This window comes from Aedes aegypti, chromosome 2 (assembly GCF_002204515.2).
Source record: "Aedes aegypti strain LVP_AGWG chromosome 2, AaegL5.0 Primary Assembly, whole genome shotgun sequence".
Classification (NCBI taxonomy): domain Eukaryota; kingdom Metazoa; phylum Arthropoda; class Insecta; order Diptera; family Culicidae; genus Aedes; species Aedes aegypti.
In genome coordinates, this window is record NC_035108.1 from 132,394,107 (window position 1) to 132,417,097 (window position 22,991).

A 22,991-nucleotide genomic window follows, 5' to 3' on the forward strand; every position below is an offset into this window, starting at 1 on the left:
CAATGTGGAGATTCTGCGTGTCCGAAACTGTGCAGATATTTCCGGAAGCATCCATGGCCTGACAGAAACTGGGTCAGGAAGAAGTTAACTTCTCCATGTTTTCTGGTCGTCCACACCGACACGTTAGGAAAGAGCCTGTGGGTCCACCTTCCTTTCTACGAGTTATTCCACTCCTAGTGTTATTTTGCTGGTAGCATGTAATGTCCTCAGCCAGAGTGATGCAGATGGGGATCATTTCGGCGATAACGCACACTGCCTCCGATGATATAGTGCGGTAGGCATTCGCCACCCGTATATCCATGAGCCGGAACGTTCCATAGCTTACTTTGGGTAGAAATTAGTTTGCATTATATTGTTTTTTTCGCTGTCAACTACCTTCTGAGAGCAATATTGAAGTGAAGCTAAATTTGAGTTATCCCACGGAAGACCCGAATTGAGTAAAAATAAGTTAAATTTAGCTTGATTTGTGGCTACTTGCACTGTGTAGAAACCATCCTTAGTTGAGGAGGAACCAAATTAATAGATTCTGGAACTACTAAAGACTTTGATAAACCCATTCGGGTTGATATTACACTTGGGTATATATTACATTCAGGTGAATAACGCTCGGGAATAGGGTTAAACACTCTAATGGCAGCTTCATTTTCTAGCTCAAAAAAGAAATATGAAAATCGCGATAACTTTTTTGTTTCTCGATACTTATGCACCATTTCTCATAAAACTCATAAAACTCTTCCGTTTTAAGAATTCGTGTCGATATTAATTATTGGTAATCTTGTTTTGAAGGTGTTCCGATGTTCCTTGGGGCCGACATTTCCCTTATAAAATGACTTTGGCGGCCATTTTGTTTAACGTCAATTTATCATAAAAATAAAATATGGGCTATACAAAGGCAGGTAATAAGGAGCTACTTTGAAAATTTCATACAAATTAATTAAGTATTCTTGAAGAAAACTAAAAGTTACGATATGATGTTTTTTTTTTGAAATTTTGTAGATCTTTATTTGACCAGTGCGGTACCAGAAACATAAATGCTCATTACTCAAAGACGGCTGCACCAAATTGCTTCATTTTTCCACAGCATACTCTCATTAGTGCATTGTTTCAAAGAGTGAATATCTGAATACAATCTGTAGCCTAAGATATTTACGTAGGTTATGGCTACACGTCGGTACTGCAAGGAATTTTGGAATATCTCCGGATCCAGATGACCAATAATCAATAACTAGAAGAGTTTTTTGAGAACTTGTGAATAAATGGTGCTAAATATTAAACAACAAAAAAGTTTTTGCAATTAATTTTTTTTTGTGATAAAAATCGAAGCTGTCGGTAGAGAGGTAAATGTATTTCGGGTATTTGTTATGGAATCCACACAACAGATGAAGACATTGATGACGAGGGCTCATCGACAGGGGTTCAGCGCTCTCATCTAGAGAATGTGAGAAAATGTTGAACACAAGACCAAAGACCATGAGGGAAAGCTGAAAACAAAGCCATTCAGAGATTCGTATCTGATGTTTGGGAATTAGTTTGAATTGTTTTGAATTTGAATTCTGTTTTTGTCTATTTTCAGGTTGCATCTTTACTAACGACGTTTGTTGGTGTTAAATGAAGTGTAGTAGAAATGTGGAGATAACATTCTCTTTTCAAAAAAGTAATTTTCAAAAGCAAATTCAAGACAAAGTTTGAAAGGTTCGGCAATGGAATATGGGCACTGCCCATTGGGCAGCCCGATAGAGGGGAATGTCAATAACATCTGTTTGTCAAACGAACAGATTCCACCCAGAAGGGACAGAGGTAAATCTATCCAAACTGGCTTTTTGGCTGTTGATGTTCGATCACATTGATTGAACTCCTCCAGTCATTTTTTTTTGCGTTTCCCATACATTGCCTCTGGATCGTTGGAAAAATTGGCTTTCCATTCATTGCCGAGCACACTAATTGCGAGAGGTGAAATTGAACGAACCGGCACGGAAGCAATTAGAGCACACTTTGTTCAGTTTGCTGTTCCACTCAACACACAGTGGCCCAAAGATTGTCAAAAATCGAAAAAATAAAGTTTGATAATCCTTTTACTGATATTTTTCCTAAATAAGTAAATGAAAACCGAGTTCAGTACTATACTATTTAATTCCACTGGAGCTTGTACCATTTGACAGATACGCGGATTTCTATCTGATTTCAACTGTTTGGACGAATAAAGATTTTATCAAACCCAATATGCCAAATCTGCCGGAAATATCGATTTTTTGTTGAGGAAATAATTTCAATTAAGCTGTTATAAAAAGTCATCGATGAACTATGGTTTTCAAACGATTTGAGCAAAATTGATGTTTTTGGACAACTTTTGTATGGAGTGTGGCCACTGTGCGACGCCCTGAGCCTGGGAGTAGTAAATATGTGTGCAATAGGTGTTTTATAGCCCATGGTATGCTGCCATCGGGCCTCAGGAAGGTTCTGCCAAAAATCGGACCAACACAACTGCACAATGTTTGTTCAGAGTTTGGTTTTCCAAATGCACTGCAGTTTGCCAGCACGAGCTTTACACAGACCAAAATGGATGTTCGGACGCTAGCCCTCCTCACCAATCAGCATTGTTGTGAAATTGAACGATTAAATAAACGTTTGCAATCACGAGATTCGATTACATACGGCTACCTCTGAGTAAACACCTACATAAGTGGCTATTTCATTCACTACTCACATGATTTCGTAGAATGAATCATACCACTGCTGTGTCCATTGAAACAGAAGTAATTCAAAATGCTTAATCTTGTTGAAATTTCGTATTGGTTTTTACGTGCGTTGTGGCGTTTAAATTCAAACATACAAACAAAACGAACTGAGAAAATTTTGCTAGAGCTTTCGAAAAACAAAGGAACAAAAATAATGAAATGTTTTTCGTGAATTCGTGAATTCGTGAAGAAAAACAACACATCTCTTTAACTTTACCTGCTCTTGAATATAAAAAACACTGTAAATTGAAAAAAACTCTTATTAAGCTTTTGAATTCCGCTCCCTTCGTGGTCTGTTTCCAGACTAATTCCTTCTAGGCGTAACTTTCTAACGGTGACAGAGCATTCCTCAGCTAATTGTCCTTTTTTCCACTTCCACAGTTGTTAACTGAGAGCTTTCTATGCCAATTGAAAATATATTGCATTCGCATATCGTGTGGCAAGCACGAAGATACTCTATTCCCTTAAAAAAAACGAGTAAGTTTCTTTTAAGAAAAGATCTTTAGCCGGTGTGAATCGAACTCAGGACCCTCAGCTTGGTCTTGCTAAATAGCTGCGCGTTTACCGCAACTGCTGTTTGCATCTTCCAATTTTATAGCTATCAATACCCTATTGAAATTGTTTATCAATATTTCCCTCTGGCTCATTGTAACCCCCTTCGAATATTTAAATATGTTGTTGCCATGTTATTGACATATTCGTTTTCCTCCTGATGGAAAACTTGGCTACGCCCTTGGATCGAATTGGGTGAAATTTGAGGAAAACCTCTTTGTCCCTCGTTCGTCACGACTAGGTCACACAAATGGTGAATAATTAATTTGAATTTACCGCACGAACAGTGCCGTTTTACCGAACCACATTAGTGCCTGCAATAGGACAGAAACTTTTGTTATATGTTCCCAACGAGTAAGTCACTATGAGCTAGATAGTACATGCAAACCACATATACCGTTGTTGTGATGACGTGTATGCTTGGTTTGGTTTGAATGAAAAAAATATGCAAAAGTTTCGTACCAAAAGTGACCTTTCTTCACTTGGCTACCGGCGATGGTTGTTGGCAAAGGATCCAAGGTAGCAAGCTAATGGAATCTCGAGGATTAAGAGAGCCAAAAAGGGTTAGCAATTTGAGGTGGCTTCCCAGCAGAAGAAGTTTATTCACACACGGCACTTTACTTCGGCTTATACCTTATATTATGCGTCAATTGAAGCGAAAATGGAATGGCTAGATACGGTCTTCAAGTGCTCTTTCAGAAGGGTACTCAATTTTTCATGACATTGTTGACGCTCCAATTCAAATGGGAAAGCCATTGACAGTCGATAGCGATGCTTTTTCAATGGTGAAGTGCTTTTCGTATATTGTGGCAATTTTTTATTAATATGAAGAAGATACATTTTTTATGAGAAAAGATTACATGCAGGGGATAGGCGAAAAGATTGAGAAAGGCAATTGTACCCGCAAGAATGATAGTTGATAACCCTAGACAGTTGCGATCGTTCTTTCATCTAAACGAATACAAAGATTAGTAAAAGTAGGCTCAACAGAGAAGGAGTTGTGGTCTACACAATGACAAATATATCGGGTTTGAAACCAATTGAAAAGCGTATAACAGCACTGATAATTGTAAGTTAGTATAATTAATTTCTTAAGTCAAATGTAACTACCCAGAAAACCAAAATGTACGTATAACGAAATCACCTGGAGGCTTTGTATGTGCAAAATTTCACTTATAGGATGTCGCGAAAAGGCCTTCTACGTACAAAAGTGGAGCCGATATGCGTGCATTTATTATGTGATGAATAATAACATACATTGCGAGTGTATACATATTCTACTGAACTAACCTGTGATCTTATGCGACTAATTATCTATATAAATAAAAATGGAGTGGTGTTTGTATGTCACGAAATAACTTGAGAACAGGACATCCGATTTGCACAATTCTTTCACTATTGTCTTCTTGAAGGGCTCCGACGTGTTCGTGTGACGAAAAAGTTTAGGGAAGTTATCGGAAAATTAGCTAAAACGGGTGAGTACTAATATGTAATTTTGTATAGGAGATACCTTGACATTTTTCAACAGCCTACTTGATGACTTGATGGCAAGACGAAGTTTGCCGGGACCACTAGTATGATAATAAATGTTGATTTGACAGCTGCTACGGATTGATTCGACTTACTTTGTACGAGTGTACGGGACAAAGCAAAATGTACAAATGAACTCAGAAAAAAAGTGTTTTAAGCGAGGAAACTCATCAATCTGACGAGTTTATCCACGGTGTTTTGCGGGTTTGATGTAATTAGTATGAATAAACGAGTTATAATAAATATAACGTGAACTTTCATGCGATTTCTAGTTGTCTGGGTATTGATATTATTTCCAGTTCAAGCTGATCAACGGAAATATAGCCTTTCAATCTGCTCTGAAAAACAGTGTCTTGTTTGTGGTTGAACCATCTTAACAACAATCTTTCTTAGCAAAGCTTGAGATCATATTGTAAATTATATAAATTAAAAACTTTATCAAAAATTTTAAATAATGATTAAATGAAAACAGACGAAGGTATCGAATACATTATTTTTAAACTGATATCATATTATGATCAGAGATGGAAAGTGGCGAACATACCGGGTAAAGAAGAATTCCAAAAGAATATCATAATTTATCATAAAAATAAAATGTTTGATTGCTAAAATTTGTTAGTTTTTCAAATAATTCTTCTGCATTCTTTGGACAGCCTTTAATCATTTCACTCACTAACCAGTATGAAATGATGTTTGATTTTACAACTTTTTCGGCACATTACATAAAAATGTTTATGTTTCACGCAGAAGTATAGGAACAAGGAAATAATAGTTGTGGCGAAAAAAAAGAACCCTTGTGCCCATCAGCCACAACTCAAAAGCACCGAAAGCCCAGCAAACAGGAAAAGTGGGAAAAATCCAACCAACAACAGAAATGCACAAACTACGACGAGTGGGTTCGCATCATTAGCATTATCGTCGTTATCACCATCATCATCAACATAACCATCAAAAAAGGCGGCAGTCATAACTTTGTTGAGCGGCCGGTGCAGGAAATCATAAACCGGACCGGGTGATTCGAGTTGAGCTGCCGTTTTCCGGCTGGTGTTCCTAGACGGAAACGGTTGAGGAAACGATGATCTGGTAGTCGTAGCAATGGCGGAAAGTTGCTTAAGCTTACACGACAAACTAATATTTTTGAAATCTGATAATATCTTTTGCAATTAAGAACACGCCAAGGTTGTGACTGGGCAGGCTTGTTGTGCTTTTGTGTTCTTTTTAATTCAACGTTTCTGCAGGTGCTTTGGGTTACCAAAACCATTTGTGTGAGAAATTGATCGGACACGACTAGACGTAACAGAGAACCAACCTGTTAAGAAAGGGTTTTCAACGTTTTATCATTAAAGGCAGACTACGATGGGACACTCATTTTCTCCTTCATATTTATTCACCTTCATGTCATACCGTAGAATATTTTAGTGTTGTTGTTCGTAAAAGCTAATGAGTCGGGTTCTGAGAAATAAATGAGCTAACCTTTAAGTATGCTATACCGATTCAGTTGAGAAACAAAGGAAAATGCTGCCAACTCTGTAGGCAATTATTTCCGTTTGCATTGCTTTTCATGAAAAGTTGGAGGCAACTCACAATGAACGGTAGCTTTAATCGACAAATTCTACGTAAGCATTTAAAACGATCGATTTAGAGTATTTGGTTACCATTGTTGTGTTATGTAAATACAGTAGAACAGACAGCGTGCGAAACACGAGCTAACGAAAAAGATCGTTTTAAGGGTAAGGAATAAATTTATAGCTACAGCTAAATTATTGAATTCTTTCGTTTGAAAATAATATTTGTTCATATTAAGAGCTCTTCTAAATATTGATTTTGAATTTTCTCAAGAGAAGTTCTTTTTTTCGGAATCGAATCTAATAGAAAAAAATGTATGAAAATTAAAGGCATATTCAGGATTTTCAAAGGAGCAGAGGAATGCAAACATACTTTGAATATTTTACTGTTAAACCTCCGTTAGTCGATGTTCCATGCAAAATTCAGTGCAAAATTTCAATTTGTGATTGTGAACATTCAATTCAACTGATTTAGATGCGGTTTTCACTAAATTAAATCCAAATGCTTCTAGTTTCATATGTTGACACAAGTTGACCAATTTATTCCTGGTTGCTGGAGTTATTTCAGTGTCCTCCTGGGTCAGATCGTGTGAAATCTTTCTTTTCTGAACAGTTTTAATTAAATTAAACGGTTTTCAAACATCTCAAGTTTAACAGACAACGGAAACTATGTAGCCTCGGGTGATATTGTGATATCGTGAGGCAACCGATTGTGGTCAAGGTCACTTTATGGTTCCCGGATGTTCCGAAATATCTGTAAAAGTAGACATATCCTGGAAGTTGAACTGGAGAGATGGTGTTTTTTTAACAACTTGCAGGAGCGGCGTACAACAACGTCTGTTCTCCATGTCAGGGGACGGCTGATCATCGTCCAAGTACCAGAGAAGCACTCTAAGCTGAACTGTGCACTATGGCCCTCCGAACATTTAGGGGAAATGGTCCTCCTGAAATCAAGGAGGTTGGTGTCAGGCCAACCGGCCGTTAAAAATTATGCAATGAACAGTCAACGAGGGAATAGGATTCGGGGCAATCGGCGAAGACCACAGCGACGTAAAGGGACTACCCAGGTAACATTGGCAGCTCAATAACAGCTTATTCAGCAAAAATGAGATGTATAAAAAGAATATTTGCTGAATAAGCGGTAATTTAGCTACCAATGTTACTTGGGTATTCATCAGGAGCACACGCATACTCGCCGATGTCCTGAAGAACCACGGATTCAGCATCACAGCGTTGCAGGAAGTGTGTTGAAAGGGATCAATGATGCGAACGTTTAGAGGTAACCATGCCATCTACCAGAGCTGCCGCAGTACACACGAGCTTTTATAGTTATGGCTCGTGATCGGGTGGTGGCCGATCAATGAAAGAATGTGCAAGTTGAGGATAAAAGGGCGGTTCTTCAACTTCAACATAATGAATGTGCACAGCCCTCTCTCCGAAAGCACTGATGATGATAACGACGATTTTTACGCGCAGCTCAAACGCGAGTACGGCAGCTGCTAAAGACGCGACATCAAAACCATCATCCAAACGACGTCAAAACCAGATTCAAACGCTCAAGTTGGCCAGGATGAGTAATTCAGACTACCAGTACGCAGACTATTGGAAAGTTCAGCACTCACACGCTGTTGAACAAAAACGGCTTGCGACTAATTGATTTTGACGCCTCCAAGAGTATGGCCATTCGTAGCACCTACTTCCAGCACAGCCTTCCATACCGATAAACCTGGAGATCATCACAGCAGACAGAATCACAAACCGACGTTCTTATTGATGAACGGCACTTTTCTGCCAGGACCTATCGTGGCGCTAAAATCGTCTCTGACCACTATATGGTGATGGTTAAACTGTGCCCAACGAGCACCTGAATGGCGCTAAGAGCACAGGCAATGAAGGTCGAGACAATGGAGAAAATACCTTCATCAGTACTGCGGACGATTAAAACCAACCAGCCTCTACTTTGAGGGAGGTTAAGGATGCCATTCACCAGCTCAAGAACAATAAAGCTGCTGGTAAGGATGGTATGGTACGGTAGTTGAACTCATAAAGATTGGACCGAAAAGGCTGGCCATTTGTCTGCATCGGCTGATAGGAACAATCTGGGAAACAGCAAAGCTACCGGAGGAGTGGAAGGAAGGGAGCATGTGCCCAATCTACAATCAGGGCGACAAGTTAGTTTGTGAAAACTTTTGAACGATCACCATTCTAAATGCAGTCTACAAAGTATTATCCTGGATCATCTTCTGTCGTCTGTCACCTGTAGTTAACAAGTTCGTGGGAAGTTATCAAACCGGCTTTGCTAACGGCCGATCGACAACGGACCAGATCTTCACTGTACGGTAAATCCTCCAAAAATGTCGTGAATACCATGTCTCAACGCATCACTTTTTCTTCGATTTCAAGGTGGCATACGATAGTATCGACCGCGTAGAGCTATGGAAAATCATGGACGAGAAAAGCTTTCGCGGGAACCTCACGAGACTGATAAGAGGGACGATGGAAGGTGCACAAAATTTTGTGAAGACTTCAAGTGGCAATTCCAGTCCGTTTGAATCTCACCGGAGACAAAGTGATAGACTTTCGTGCCTGTTGTTCAATATTGTGCTGGAAGGTGTTATGCAGAGAGCCGGCCTTTGTAGATCCAGTCAATTTGTTTGCTTCGCGGACGATATGGACATTGTCATTCGAACATTTGAAATGGTGGCAGACCTGTACACTAGACTGATGCAAATTTTGAAGTTTTTGCTCCCCTATGTTTAAACGATGTCAATTATGATGAAAATGATCCTCGAAAAATTTGAAGTGATTCGGAAGAAATTTGGTTGTGCACACGCCATTTGAAGTTTATATGGAGATTACCATGACCCCACAGTTATGGATCAAAAAGTGTGGAGTCCAACCAATAAAATTCAATAAAACGACATGTAAAACGTAAAATTATATTTTAAAAGCACGAATTGAATCGTTTCAAATTGTAACCTCGGTTAGTTAACTGTTTTGAGTGTGATATTTACATAGGATTGCATAAAAATTAAAAATTGTATCGATTTCTGAAAACCATATTATGGATCAATTTTCATATTATGGATCAAATTGTTACATATTACGGATCAGTGCGCAAAATCAAGAGATTTTCAACTCAATGCATCTGTATTGCATGATTTGGCGAAAGTTAACAATGTGTCACATATTACTGCAAAAAATAACAGTGTTAGAGCTAGAAACAAGGGTAAAATGCCATTTTGTTGTGATACTGCATTGCAGTAACTGAGACATGTCCTGTTTTCGCTTTTATGTTTTGAGCGAGTTATCCGATGTTGAACGCCAAAGTGATCCGTCACTGTGGGTGATCCGTATTTGTGTGGGCATGGTACTATGGACAAGGCAAACCTTTTGTGTTTAATCCTCTTCGGCAAAGTTGTAGCTGAGAAGTTTTCACATGAGATAAGGGTGTTCACTTTTCCATAAAATATGATCACGAAAAAATAGAGGGCTGAACACAAAAGATTGGCGTTTTCCATAGTAATCTCCATATAAACTTCAAATGGCGTGTGCACAGTCAAATTTCTTGCGAATCATTTCAAACTTTGGGAGGATGCTATTTACCATAATTAAAGTCATTTAAGCATAGGGGAGCAAACATTTCAAAATTTGCATCACTCTACTGTACACCCGCATGAAACGCGAGTTAGCAAAAGTTGGACTGGTGGTGAATGTGTCCAAGACAAATTACATGCTAGTAGGTGGAGCCGAGCGTGACAGGGCTCGCCAAGGTAGCAGTGTTACGATAGACGGGGATACGTTCGAGGTGGTTGACGAGTTTGTCTAATTTGAATCCTTGCTGACGGCTGATAAAAACGTTAGCCGTGAAATACGGAGGTGCATCATCAGTGGAAGTCGAGCCTACTATGGCCATCACAAGAAGCTGCGGTCGAAAAAGATTCTCACACGCTCCAAATGTACCATGTACAAAACGCTCATAAGGCCGGTTCCTCTACGGGCATGGAACGCTCGAGGAGGACCTGCAAGTATGTTCTTAAACAACCTTAATAGACTCTTATTCCTTCATACCAAAAATAAACCATACAAGAATTCCAAATTTAACTACCTGAGCAGATTTGTGATGTATAACTGGAACTATTTTTCAGAAAATTCATGGAAAAAAACTGTGGGCATTATATGGTAACATTCCCGTCGAGGAAACATCAGATATATCCTTGAACAATGTATCAGGAGAAGAACCAGAAAGAATATAGGGGAATCTCAGAGGTAATCTCAGGAGAAATACCTAAAGTTCTCTCTAACAGGCTCTAACAGGCTTGAGAGCTTGCAAGATCCGCAATAGAAAACTGGGGAGATTCATGGAACAGTTTATGCGGATTTTATGCGAAATCCGTAGTGACATAGCTGTATGTAGAACTTTGGCAGAAGCCTGGAGTTTTAGTGAACACGAAAATTTTTGTCAAAATGCATTCCAATTTTTCTCTTATAGCCGTTAGTATCTCTTTTTCATCGGGCAAATGGGGGAGACATTGCCCCGATACTTTTCGGACTACACTCATGCGGAAAATTCTGAGCAGATTCAATAAGATTTGATACTACTCATTCTTAATGGCTCGTAATAGGACTCAACCAAATACTAGACGTGTTTTAAAAAAATGTTGGATAATTGAAACTTGACTAACATAAAAACCCTTCTGTTCGTGCGATTTCTTTCTTTCTTCTAGTATGACTTTTCAAAGATTTTAATTTCAACAGTCAAGTACCATCAAACTGCGTGTGTGTGTGTGTGTGTTTCCGTACGCTTTATCTGATGGGCTTCGTTTCCACCCAAGCTTCTGTGAAAACAATTTACAACAATTCAGTGTTGCAACTTGATTATCGCGAAGAACAAACGCACCGACAACGGTTTGGGCTTGGTTTTATTTTCCACTGCTGCGAAAGGCGCCAACTTGGCATTTTCGCATCACCCTCTCAAGTGAAGTGCTACCGAGAACTGGAAACCGGGAGAAAAACTTGATCGGCATTCTGAGAAACGGTAAAACCAGTTAGAAAAGCTAAAAGGTTTTCCGAAGTAACTTTGTAAGAGTGGTTAAGTGTTTGCGCTTACCATGTATGCAAAATGAGCAAATCAAGTACTGCCTCTTCTTAATAGCGCACTCAAAGAATAATTTTTGTTTAAAAATTATACTTTTTAGTAACACAAAATATGCTTGTGCATATAAAATTATGTACTTATAGCTAAATTGAAAGTGATGTTTTCTTTTTCATTCTTTTTCATTCTTCATACTATATATACATACTACATTCATAAATACATAGGTATACAAAGTATATCTAAATACTTGTTCAAGTTTTGCGTTTAAGATATCATTGTTGACTTTGAAGCAGACGAATCAATAAATTTAGCGGGAATCGTGACCAATATAAGAATAGGTATAAATTCGGTTTCAAATTTTGTATTATGAAATCCCTCAGTAGAGAATGTTGACATTTCTCAACTGAAATTCTGAAGATTTGCCAAATTTTAGTAAAACGTTATCGAATTTAGCAAATTGCTTTATTTCTAGAAATTGCTCCGTGTGTCATATCGTATGATTGCTTCTGACATAGAGGCATGACAAGCATAACAAGCGTATTCTTCCTAATATATCGTCCCCTTGATGCTACAACTAGATAACTTGATATTTGAATTTTTTGACTTCAATATGTCAAAACATTATTATCAATTAGATCTGCAAAATATCCACAGCTCATAAGTGTGTGATTGAAAATACATAAGTTGATATTTACTTTCCAATCAAATTCTCTGCGATTAGCCATCACCTTCTACAACGAGCATATTTTCAAAGTTGCACATCTCAAAATTTTGATTTTCGAGTTATCTAGTTGTAGCATTAAGGGGACGATATGTACTACTATTTATTACTTACAAAATGTTTTCATGCATTCAATAGCATTGAGCTATGTTCCTTAGATATTATTGTTCGTTCCTTTTACAATCGGTAAGATCAAATCCATCAATTTCAACCATTCATGAACCTCAACTCAGTTTTGCTTCAAGTAACAAAAATCTTGTCAATTTAAACAAGATTATCTCCTTCTAACCATTTTTTGGCATGCCGTGGAGAATATACTTTTTGGTGCGGTTAAATGTTTATTCGCAACAAAACACTAATAAATTCCAAACGACCCTGTACCTGTGGCAACCAGGGAGTCAATAAACATCCAGTAGCCTAAATTCAACACACACATCCACATCAATAAACCTGTGCTTATTCAAGCTTTTATGAAATTAATTTATTTAGATTACGCTCTTTAAATATGCACCATGACTTTCTTGCCCGAGGCATCAGCATGAACAGAACTCGGGTCAGCCCATCACGGTTCACTGGCATCCTGGCATATGTATCACCACCGCTAACCCCGTGTGGTGAATGGTAGAATTGCACGAAAAAATACGAGTAAAAAATTAGACGGAAAGGTACACAACCGACACGCCATTGAGGTCGAGGCGCAATTCTCTTGGGACGCTATCCGTGTTCAAATCAAGTAGGTGCACAGAGGTTCATTTTTTATAGAAGCTGACAAAACCTTGTTTTTCAAACATGTTTTAGCAGAAAAACAATTTCATTTACAATTTTAGATGAAAAAAAAACACACGCGAGACTATAAAACAGATTTTTTTTATCGTTTTTGGACGCTCAACAGGAGCACAAGTCCTAAAACATTAATTTTCAATTAGCTTCAAAACTCGCTTCAGGTATGTCTAGAGGGATCGTGTGGATTTTTATAACCTTGCTTAGAATTTCTTGGATCGTATCAAAATCAACTTTGACTATGAGCGTGATTTTGTTGAATTCCAACATTCTAGAATGGACTCTGGAACTCTGGAGGAAATTTAGGGAGATTCACAGCAAGATCCAGCAAACTCTAAAAAATTTGAGAGAAATCTTAAGGATTCCTAGCGGGATTCTGTAATTTTATTTTAAGGACTTCGTACTTTTAAGATTTAGGCAGGCTCTTTAGTGATTTCTTGCAAAATTATGAAGATTCTGAGGATAACGGCAATGTCTAACTGATTTTTGAAAGTTTTTTTTCAGTTACTTGATTGGGACCTATTCAACTTGATATTAGAATTTAGCTTGTTTAAGCTTTTTCATAAATTTTAAAACTTGCTTTTTTCGCATATAATTTGACATGATAAACTACATTATTCAATTGGAACCTATATTAATACAATCAAAATCAAAAGTTTTTGTTATTTATTCAAATGCTGAACAACTTTTTTGTGCATTTCATGAAACCACTCCGTGGGCCACATTTAAACATCTCGAGGGCCACATGCGGCCCGCGAGTTCCACTGCTGTAGAAGATATCGATGTGTCAATGGTTGCTATGATATACTATCTTCTTCTTCCATCTGGCGTTACGTCCCAACTGGGACAAAGCCTGCTTCTCAGATTATTGTTATTATGAGCACTTCCACAGTTATTAACTGAGAGCTTTCTTTGCCGATTGACCATTTTTGCATGTGTATATCGTGTGGCAGGTACGAAGATACTCTATCCCCTGGGAATCGAGAAAATTTCCATTACGGAAAGATCCTAGACCAGCAGGATTCGAACCCACGGCCCTCAGCATGGTCATGCTTAATAGCTGCGCGTTTACCGCTACGGCTATCTGGGCCCCTGATATACTATATTTGGGATAAAAATGCGCACGGTGCTTCATTTACCGTTATAATCAAACAAAACAGCGAACAAAACCCTAACCTCTAAATAGATTTTCAAAATTCAAAAATCTTTGACAAAATTTTGAGTTCGGCCCTTTGAACGTAACTGTTAAAAACGTTGATTTTAATTCATCAATGTATTTCAATACCGGAAACTGGCTTGGAATGTTTTCAATTACAGTCATATCTCCCTTACTCGATATTGAAGGGACCGTCGAGTTAGGTAGGCATCGAGTTACAGAACACAAAAGCAGTGCAACTGCGTTCCAAGCGACCATCGAGTTTGTCATGAAAACCAGCTTTAAGTATGGTTCTCTAACTCGATATCGCGATACGGAATATCGAGTAAGGGAGAGTTAACTGTATATCTTCTTCTTCTTGACATTAACGTCCCCACTGAGACAGAGCCTGCTTCTCAGCTTAGTGTTCTTATGAGCACTTCCACAGTTATTAACTGAGAGTTTTCTTTGCCTAAGTTGCCATTTTCGCATTCGTATATCGTGTGGCAGGTACGATTATACTCTATGCCCAGGGAAGTCAAGGAAATTTCCATTACGAAAAGATCCTGGACCGATCGGGAATTGAACCCAGACACCTTCAGCATGGCTTTGCTTTGTATCCGCGGACTCTAACCACTCGGCTAAATAAGGCCCTCTGTGTATAAAATCATTCAATTTTAGGGTGAAGGTCCTTAGGTCGAATGCTATTAGGCCAAATATCGTTTGGCCGAAGTCCATTAGGCCGAATTCCTTTAGGCCGAAAGGGTCTTTAGGCCGAAAGGTCGTTAGGCCGAAATAACATTTGACCATTTACTACTATGTCAAATGGCTAACACATCCATCAGCGTTTTTTCCTTCTTTTAATCGAAGGCTGCTCTTTCTAGGTATATTTCACAGCGGATATTGCGGGCTTCTAGGTAATGCAAATTATCCTGACCTATCCCTGTTAGTTAGTCATTCGACCTTACGGTTCATTAGAGCTATCGGCCATTTTCGGACTTATGACCTATTCGGCCTAACGACATTCGACTTAACGGCATTCGGCATTTAAGTACTAAAAGGCATTGCGGAGCCGATTCAATGTTGTAATTAGGGATGGTACACAAATTATGTCACGCAAAATTTCAGCTTTTTTGACCCCCCCCCCCCTTCCTTGTCACGCTTTTTGTATGAGTCCTTCAAAAATGTGTAAGGATCAGGGTTCTGAATTTTCGTATCAATGATGCGAAATCTACGATTTTTCGCACGTAAGGAGAATGCTTTTTTCGCTTCCTCACGTGAACATCTTTTATCGCTCACACTAATTTTCTCTGGAGCTACGACGGTGGATAACCGAAAATCACTCCACTCCGGGGATAATATATTTTTCACTCCATCATATTTTCGCTCACCAACTGCCCCCGAGAATTATCACTATGTGGATAAACAAAAACTAGTGCCGGCGACGGGATTCGAACCTAGAACATTGCTAAAAACAACCGCGATGTGTGCACGCTAGCCATGCTACCACACCTACTTGACGAAAGGGGTGAATAATTTGGTGCATAAAAGCAACTGCTGCTTGTGGCGATGCATACAGGAAAAGTTCTCCATGGATCGGAGAAAGAGAAAACAAACTTCTCACAGATGCGGAAATGTGCAATTATCTTTTTTCGCTTTGTTTTGTGGACGGATAAAATCGCAAGGCAGCTAATCGCTGAAAATTGCTGTGAGGGATAAATCCATTATCGTGAGAGTGAGTGAGAACGAAGCCTGAAGGATTGTCACGCTTGGCCTGACCCCTTCCCCCTTTGGAGCATGGCATAATTTGTGCATCACTCCTTACTTACAAACTCCACTTTTCAATATAACAATTTAAATAGTTTGAAGAACATAAGTTCCTAAACATATTTTTTGCAAGTTATATAACGAAGCGTAAGATTGTTTCAAAGCATTCCTATGGTAAAGAACGACTTCTTGGAAACCTCCATGATCCATTTCGCATGGTTTGTTAATTTTATTAGTTTATTTATTCTTAACCCAAAGAAGGTTTGGAGTTACCTTCTGACATGAAATTTTCAGGTTTTTCAGCTCAGAAGAACTTTATTGATTTTATTGTATGACATTTTGTTATTCGTTATTGACACTTCTAATTGGCTTTCACGTTTTGAACAAAACCTCTTAATCTAAAGGCTTAGTTTGCGATTGATTAACAATTGAAGATGTAAATTTCTCAAAACATTTTCAGTGCTTGTGCTACTAGAATACAGCTAGTGTATATAGCTTATCAACCAACTAGGCGACATAAATAGTTTTTATTCTGCGGAATAAAAAGTCACACAGAATCCAAAGAAAACATAAATTTCTTTTTATTAGTTTTATCTATCGTTTGGCTTAGATGTCACCATGCTAGTTAGCCTGAACCTACGAGCTAGTACAGTATTGGACAGAATAAAGTACGTATTGACTGCTTCACATACAAAACGGTCAAGTTTAGATGCTTGGAACTCGGCTTCAGCTGTTTGAAAGTACAGTCCACTCTCCCTTACTCGATGTTGAAGGGACCATCGAGTCAGTAAGAGAAGTATCGAGATACAAAACACATATTTTTCAATTTTGAATCTTTACATTAATTTGACAAAACACATTCAAAATAGTAATGTTACCGTGAAAAATAATACAATTTTACTACATTCACCGTTGTGACACTTTTTTACTGTCTGAAAAAAAGGAAAATTTTGTCGCTCAAAATTAAACCTAGATTTAACTATATTTTTATTTTTTATAATATTCGAATTTTGCCCTTCAAATTGTCCTCTTCTCATTGTGTCTCCCACAAACCGTTTCTGTTTAGTTTTGTTACAGATCTGGATATCCTGTCCCATTAGCTTCATCAGCTTAGTAGTCTAAGTAGCTTAAGAAATCCCGAAAAATCCTTTCGTTTCCTGTTGTACAAATGTATTCCCTAACCTTGAAACTTCCCTAAACTAACATCGTTTTCAAAATAAATACAATTTTTTACACGTTAATAACATTTAAAGTAATTTTGAACTTTTTATGAAAATATTGAGCTAGAGAGGTATGCGAATGTTTATGCGAAATTATTCATTTTAATGCATTTTATTCGTGCTGTTCGGAATTTGAATCAAGGTGTTCGGAATATGAGATAGAATAAACACAGTGTTTGGCATTTGAATCAAAATGTTGTACAATACTTTAACATAAAAACAATACAAAAAATAATTAAATCAACATTATTATCGGTACACCCAACAGCTAACAGTTGGGTTTTGCGAAGAAATTAACATTTACACAAATATCAGCTAATTTATGTCAATCAGATGCATTTGAAGTCACTGTTGGCCTTAAGTGTTCGGAATATGAGTCAAACGGTATTTTCAATAGAACACAAGTTTGTTTTTGATGGATACACTTCCAAAAGGGCGTAACTCAAAATTTCGCCGATATTCTCCTTCTAAACTCCACTCATAAATTACAAATAACCAAATGAACAGATTTTGAACAAAATATTGATTGTACCCAAGTAACCACAAGCATTATAACATTGCACGTATTCTACTGCATATCAACACCATTGATGCAACATTGCTTTTATTCAACAAATTTCAAGAGCTGTCAAGCAATAAAGCATTTACCCTACATTACAAATGTATCAATGCACTAACATCACTTTAAAAATTGTACTGCTGCATTAATATTACTTTATAAGTTGCTTCATTGCTTTATCGTCCTTTTTGCATTAATTTAACTGTAAAAGTGCCCTTTTCCACTTTTAAACTACTTTAATGGTAGGCTTACGGCAATGCAGCTGCATTATATATGCAATTATATAATGCTCCATGGTTACTTGGGTATATTTCATTTGATGGTCACGGCCAATGAAAATCCGTATAAATCGTATAAATAGTCCAGATTTCCTTCGAATTTTTGGACTTATACAATCAAAAGGGCGTAACTTAAAAACAGGCCCTACGATTTTTTTGAAATTTTGCCCAGGCATGCAGCATAGCTATAGAAAACGACTGGTGATCACAGATTCGGTGGAGATTTTTTTCTGATTATAACGGTCAGGGGAGCACCGTGCTAAGAAATTAAAATTTACACGAATATCAGCCATCTTTTTTTCAGCCACCGACACGTTAATGCTTCCAGTGGACGATTTTCCCTTTGAAAGCACCACACTAGGCAACGGACTAGCATGCAACGCCCAGTGGCACAGTCGTAAAACTCTCCTGACGAAAAGTTTTCCGGACTAAAGCAGGTATCGAACCCACACTCCTTGACTCGATGTGGCTAAATGCTTGGTAACACTAACCACCGGCCACGAATGCCCATCAGATGCATTTGAAGTCACTGTTGACCTTAAGTGTTCCGAATATGAGTCAAAACGGTATTTTCAATAGAACACAAGTTTGTGTTTCAAATATCGTTATCGTGAAATTCAGATATAACATTCTGAGCTGTAGTGAAAATTTGAGGGCAATCGGACCAAGACCTCCATTTTGTGAAAATGTGTACTTTCTTTAAGTTAATCAAGATTCAAGTCAAAATCTGATGAAGTTCATGGGAGTGCTGTTAGTGCCGTCAGGAATTCAATGGCATCATGTCAAGGAGTGTGGGGTTCAAATCGCGCTTCAGCCAGGAAAACTTTCAATGAATTTTTATTTTTTAAATTTAATTGATACATTAATAAAAGACATGCATTTGTTATACAATATGCACTCAATAGATGAAAATAAGATTCACGTTTCTCAATCCAGAACTCATGATATTTCTCTTCTTATTTCTACGCTACTTCCTTACTAAGAATACGTCTGCTATGACTTTTTTTAAAAGCACTTCCAAAATTATTGACTACAACCTTTGTTTGCCAATACACTATATGTCCTTGAAACTCGAGAAAATTTCCATTACTACAAGATTCTTGATCAGCGGGATTCTAATCCACGATCCTTAGAATGATCTTGCTGGTCAACTGCGGGTTTAGCACTTAAGCGTTTTGGGCCCCAGAACTTGTGATCTTCCAACTATGTTATGTTGATTAACCCCTCTATCAACAGCTTTATTTTTTTAATTAAAAAAAAAATAAATCGCGATAACTCAATTGCTTATCAATAGTTTTGCACCATTTTGCCACAAGTCCACCAAAACAACTTTTCTAGTTTAAGAATCAGTGTCGATATTAATCAATAGTGATCTGGTTTTAAAGATAATCCGATATTCCTTGGGGGACCGACATTCTTCATATAAAATGTCTTTGATGGTTATCGTAATTTAATTTTTTTTCTGTAAAAAAGCTGCTAGTAGAAAGGTTAATGAAGTTTGAAAGAATTACAAAATTAAATCGGCTCCTTAATGTGTTATAGCACATGAGCCTGTACATAGTCGGTTAATTTGTTTTTAAATTTAAAGATTTTGTATAATTAAAAACAGTCTAGACCGGGTTCCGGTATTGACATACATTGTTAATAAATTAAAAACCCACGTTTTTGACAGTTACACCTTTAATAGGGCGTAACTCAAAATTTCGTTCAAGGATTTTTTTTTAAATCGAAACTTCAAAAGCAGTTTTTCTGTCCAAACTAAAAATTAATTGATGAAAATGTGTTCACTGTGTTACGGTTGAAGAATAGAATACAGTGAACACATTTTCTTGTGAATTTGTTGATTTTGAACGAAAAAATTGCTTTTGAAAATTCCGAAATCAATGACGGATCCTACTTCCTTCAAGTTTTGATGGCTTTTTTTTTGTTTGATAATAAGGCTAATACAAATATTAATTTTCTTTTATGTCACCCCCCCTTCAAAAATCCTAAAATTTTGAAGGGGAGAAAAAAAAGATTCATCATTTTTTTGACATTAGTTAGGTTTTTTTAATTTTTAGACTAAAAACCAGGTAAAATAATGATCCAGATGACGATTGGAAAAAGTTTAACAACTATCGTTAAAAATAAAAATTCGAAAAAATAACTTTTTTTTCATTTTTTATTTTTTGTTCCTTATTAATTTTTATCCCCCCCCCCTCGTACCTTTCAAGTGGTCTTGGACATAAAAGAAAATTAATATTTGTATCAGCCTAACGGTGCAGCACCGTGACTCGCTCATCATCATGTAGTGAGGACAAAACCAACCAGATTCATGTATTGAAATACTACCGACATATTGTTTGATCTTCATTTCAGCACAGATTTAGGCGTCCCTCGAGACTCTAAACTACGCTTCCATAACCATATATCAAGTCTTCGGTTTTTAGATTCATTCGGAAACACGCTTAAAATTTCCCGGTCGTTTTACTTTTCCCCGAATATTGGTCCTCGAATGTCATTTCCCCGAACGCCAGTTCCCCGAATGCCAAACATCCACATATCCCGTTTCCCCGAAAAGTGTTTCACACTCAACATTGTCATAACTTAATCCATTCCAGGATGGTTAATCAATCGGTCATCTGATATGCACCCTTCTTAATTTTATTTGCGGTCATTTTGAGTTTCACTCTTCTCGGTATCTTTGGCAATATCTGTTTAGTCAAGAATGACCAAAAATTTTCTTTTTTGGCTTAGTCATCCTTCTTTCTAGTTTTTTTTGCCATGTTACTGAAGACTATGGCTGTGCACTATGATGATTTGTTGGTATCGGCGATATATGGGATTAGACATTATCGATATCATACCGATGTCCTATATATTTTTAAAAAGCTTTTAAACATCCAATTTTAAATTTCGGCTTTATTTGACACCAACTATTGCGTCATGGAGTCCATTACTTGGATTTCTTGAATCAATGACATTTGGTCAAATGACGAATGACGTTTGGTCGAATGACATTTAGTCGAACGTACATTTGGTCGAATGGACATTTCGTCGAATGGGCATTTGGTCGAAAAGAATTTAATTGCTTTAAGAATCATACGTTATTTGCTCATTGACAAAAAGGAAAGCATGTATGGTAGGTACTATTACTGGAGGTAGCACATGCTAGAGCAACATGAAAGAGGACAAGAAGCTGCATTGGTGTACTGCATTGTGTGAACAAACTTAAGGATGTTTTCTGGGATTCAAGTTGATCATCCAGATTCCCCCATAAAATCGATTGACCCCTTGCGCTGTTGCCGTTACTTGATGTCATTTTTCTCATTCAGACTTTTTTTTTTGCAAGTCGGATGAATCGCGACGAGCTGTTTTCAAATGGAAAGAAGTCAACTTTTGTCTCCTTAGTCGACTGTCTCCGGTGTGTTTTGCGCTGCATTTTGCTCAATTTTCGTTGCCTCTCTGCTTAGCATTTTTTCGCTCCCTCGCAAAGAGGCATAGACAGCACGCTGCTCTAGAGTATGTCACCGAACTCTGATGATATTGAGAAAAATTATCAAGCGTGGTAAAAATTATTACTTAGATAATTTCACAACATCCATTGGAAAAACAAATCTAGTTAGAGAACCTTAAAAGTAGATGGAGTACCGTGTGCCTTTTAATTCCGCTCCTAAATGCTTATCTTTGACAGATACGCGTATTTCGACTACCACCTGCAGTCTTCTTCAGTGTCATTTACTCGTATCCACAGTGAATACGAGTAACTGACACTGAAGAAGACTGCAAGCGGTAGTCGAAATACGCGTATCTGTCAAAGATAAGCATTTAGGTGCGGAATTAAAAGGTACACGGTACTCCATCTACTTTTAAGGTTCTTTATTTGAGATTCTTCTCAGAGGATTCGAACATTCATTAAAGAAATCAAGTTAGGTTTTAGATCTGTTAAACCAAACCGTTTTTCGATCAACCATTACAAAATAATCTTTCGTCGAAATGTTCTAAAGTAATTCGACCAAATTTCCATTCGACCAAATGCCCCTTCGACCAAATGTACTTTCTACCAAATGTAATTCGACCAAACGTCATTCGACCAAATGTCTTTCGACCAAATGTTCTAAAGCCAAGGTTGCTACTCATGATAACGGAATCGAATGGAATAATTTACATTTGAACAAAAAACATGGGAATACGGTATGATATTTCGAAAGGTATTTTGAGATTTCTGTAGAACTTCTGCGTTTCCGGTATGATTGGACCGTATGAAATTTAAATTTTCGAGGTAATTCTGTCAATCGTTGAAATACGGGGTTGTTTGTAGGAATTCAGGTGTTTATAAAGTAAATCTGAATTTATCTGAATTTGATTCGGGGGTACATCTTTGGGTTTGTGGTCATTAATCTTTTGGAATCCCACCAAATAGACATGATTACAATATTTAAAAGAATAAAACGAACTACAAGATTTTGACAAGAAATATAGCAATCATACTGGACTAATAAGATTTTCCACTGGAACTTCTTAAAATTTTAATTCTGAAGAATATTCATTAATATTCCTATCAGAGTTCCAATAAAACTTTGATTTATCCATCTAGAATTTTTTTTATTTTAGGAATTTCAGGATTACTACCCAAATTTTTAAAATCCTACCGGAATAACCACAAGATCTTTGGTCTTTGGTCCATATACCTATATCATATAAAATTAACATGTTGTCGCACAAGAATCCGGGAAGCTTCAAAATTACATATCGCAATTTCAGAATCTCAGTACAGAAATCACAAAAATGCTAGGAATCTTTTCAGGAATCATATTGCTGTAATCCGTTAAAGTCCATGCTTGATTATGCGATGTATAGTGGAAATTTACATAAATATTATAACTTCACGTGTTTAGCAGTATAAATGTGTGACAAATCTGGTATTCCCTTTTTGTGCATGATTCGCTGCTGTATTTTATGTGGATTTTTCGTCCTGTTCAGCATCAGTTTACAGCTTACTGCTGTAGTAAAAGCTCATGTTCGAAAATAATTTTGCTAGAATTGTGTTCTGAAACCAAAGAGTGGTGACA

At 37.4% G+C, this 22,991-nt stretch overlaps 1 protein-coding gene across 4 annotated transcripts in view; it reads right to left on the reverse strand.

The window, feature by feature from the left end:
- Positions 1-22,991, reverse strand: part of LOC5566834 — a 310,372-nt gene that overhangs the window by 285,821 nt on the left and 1,560 nt on the right. The gene's annotated exons all lie outside the window — the stretch shown is intronic.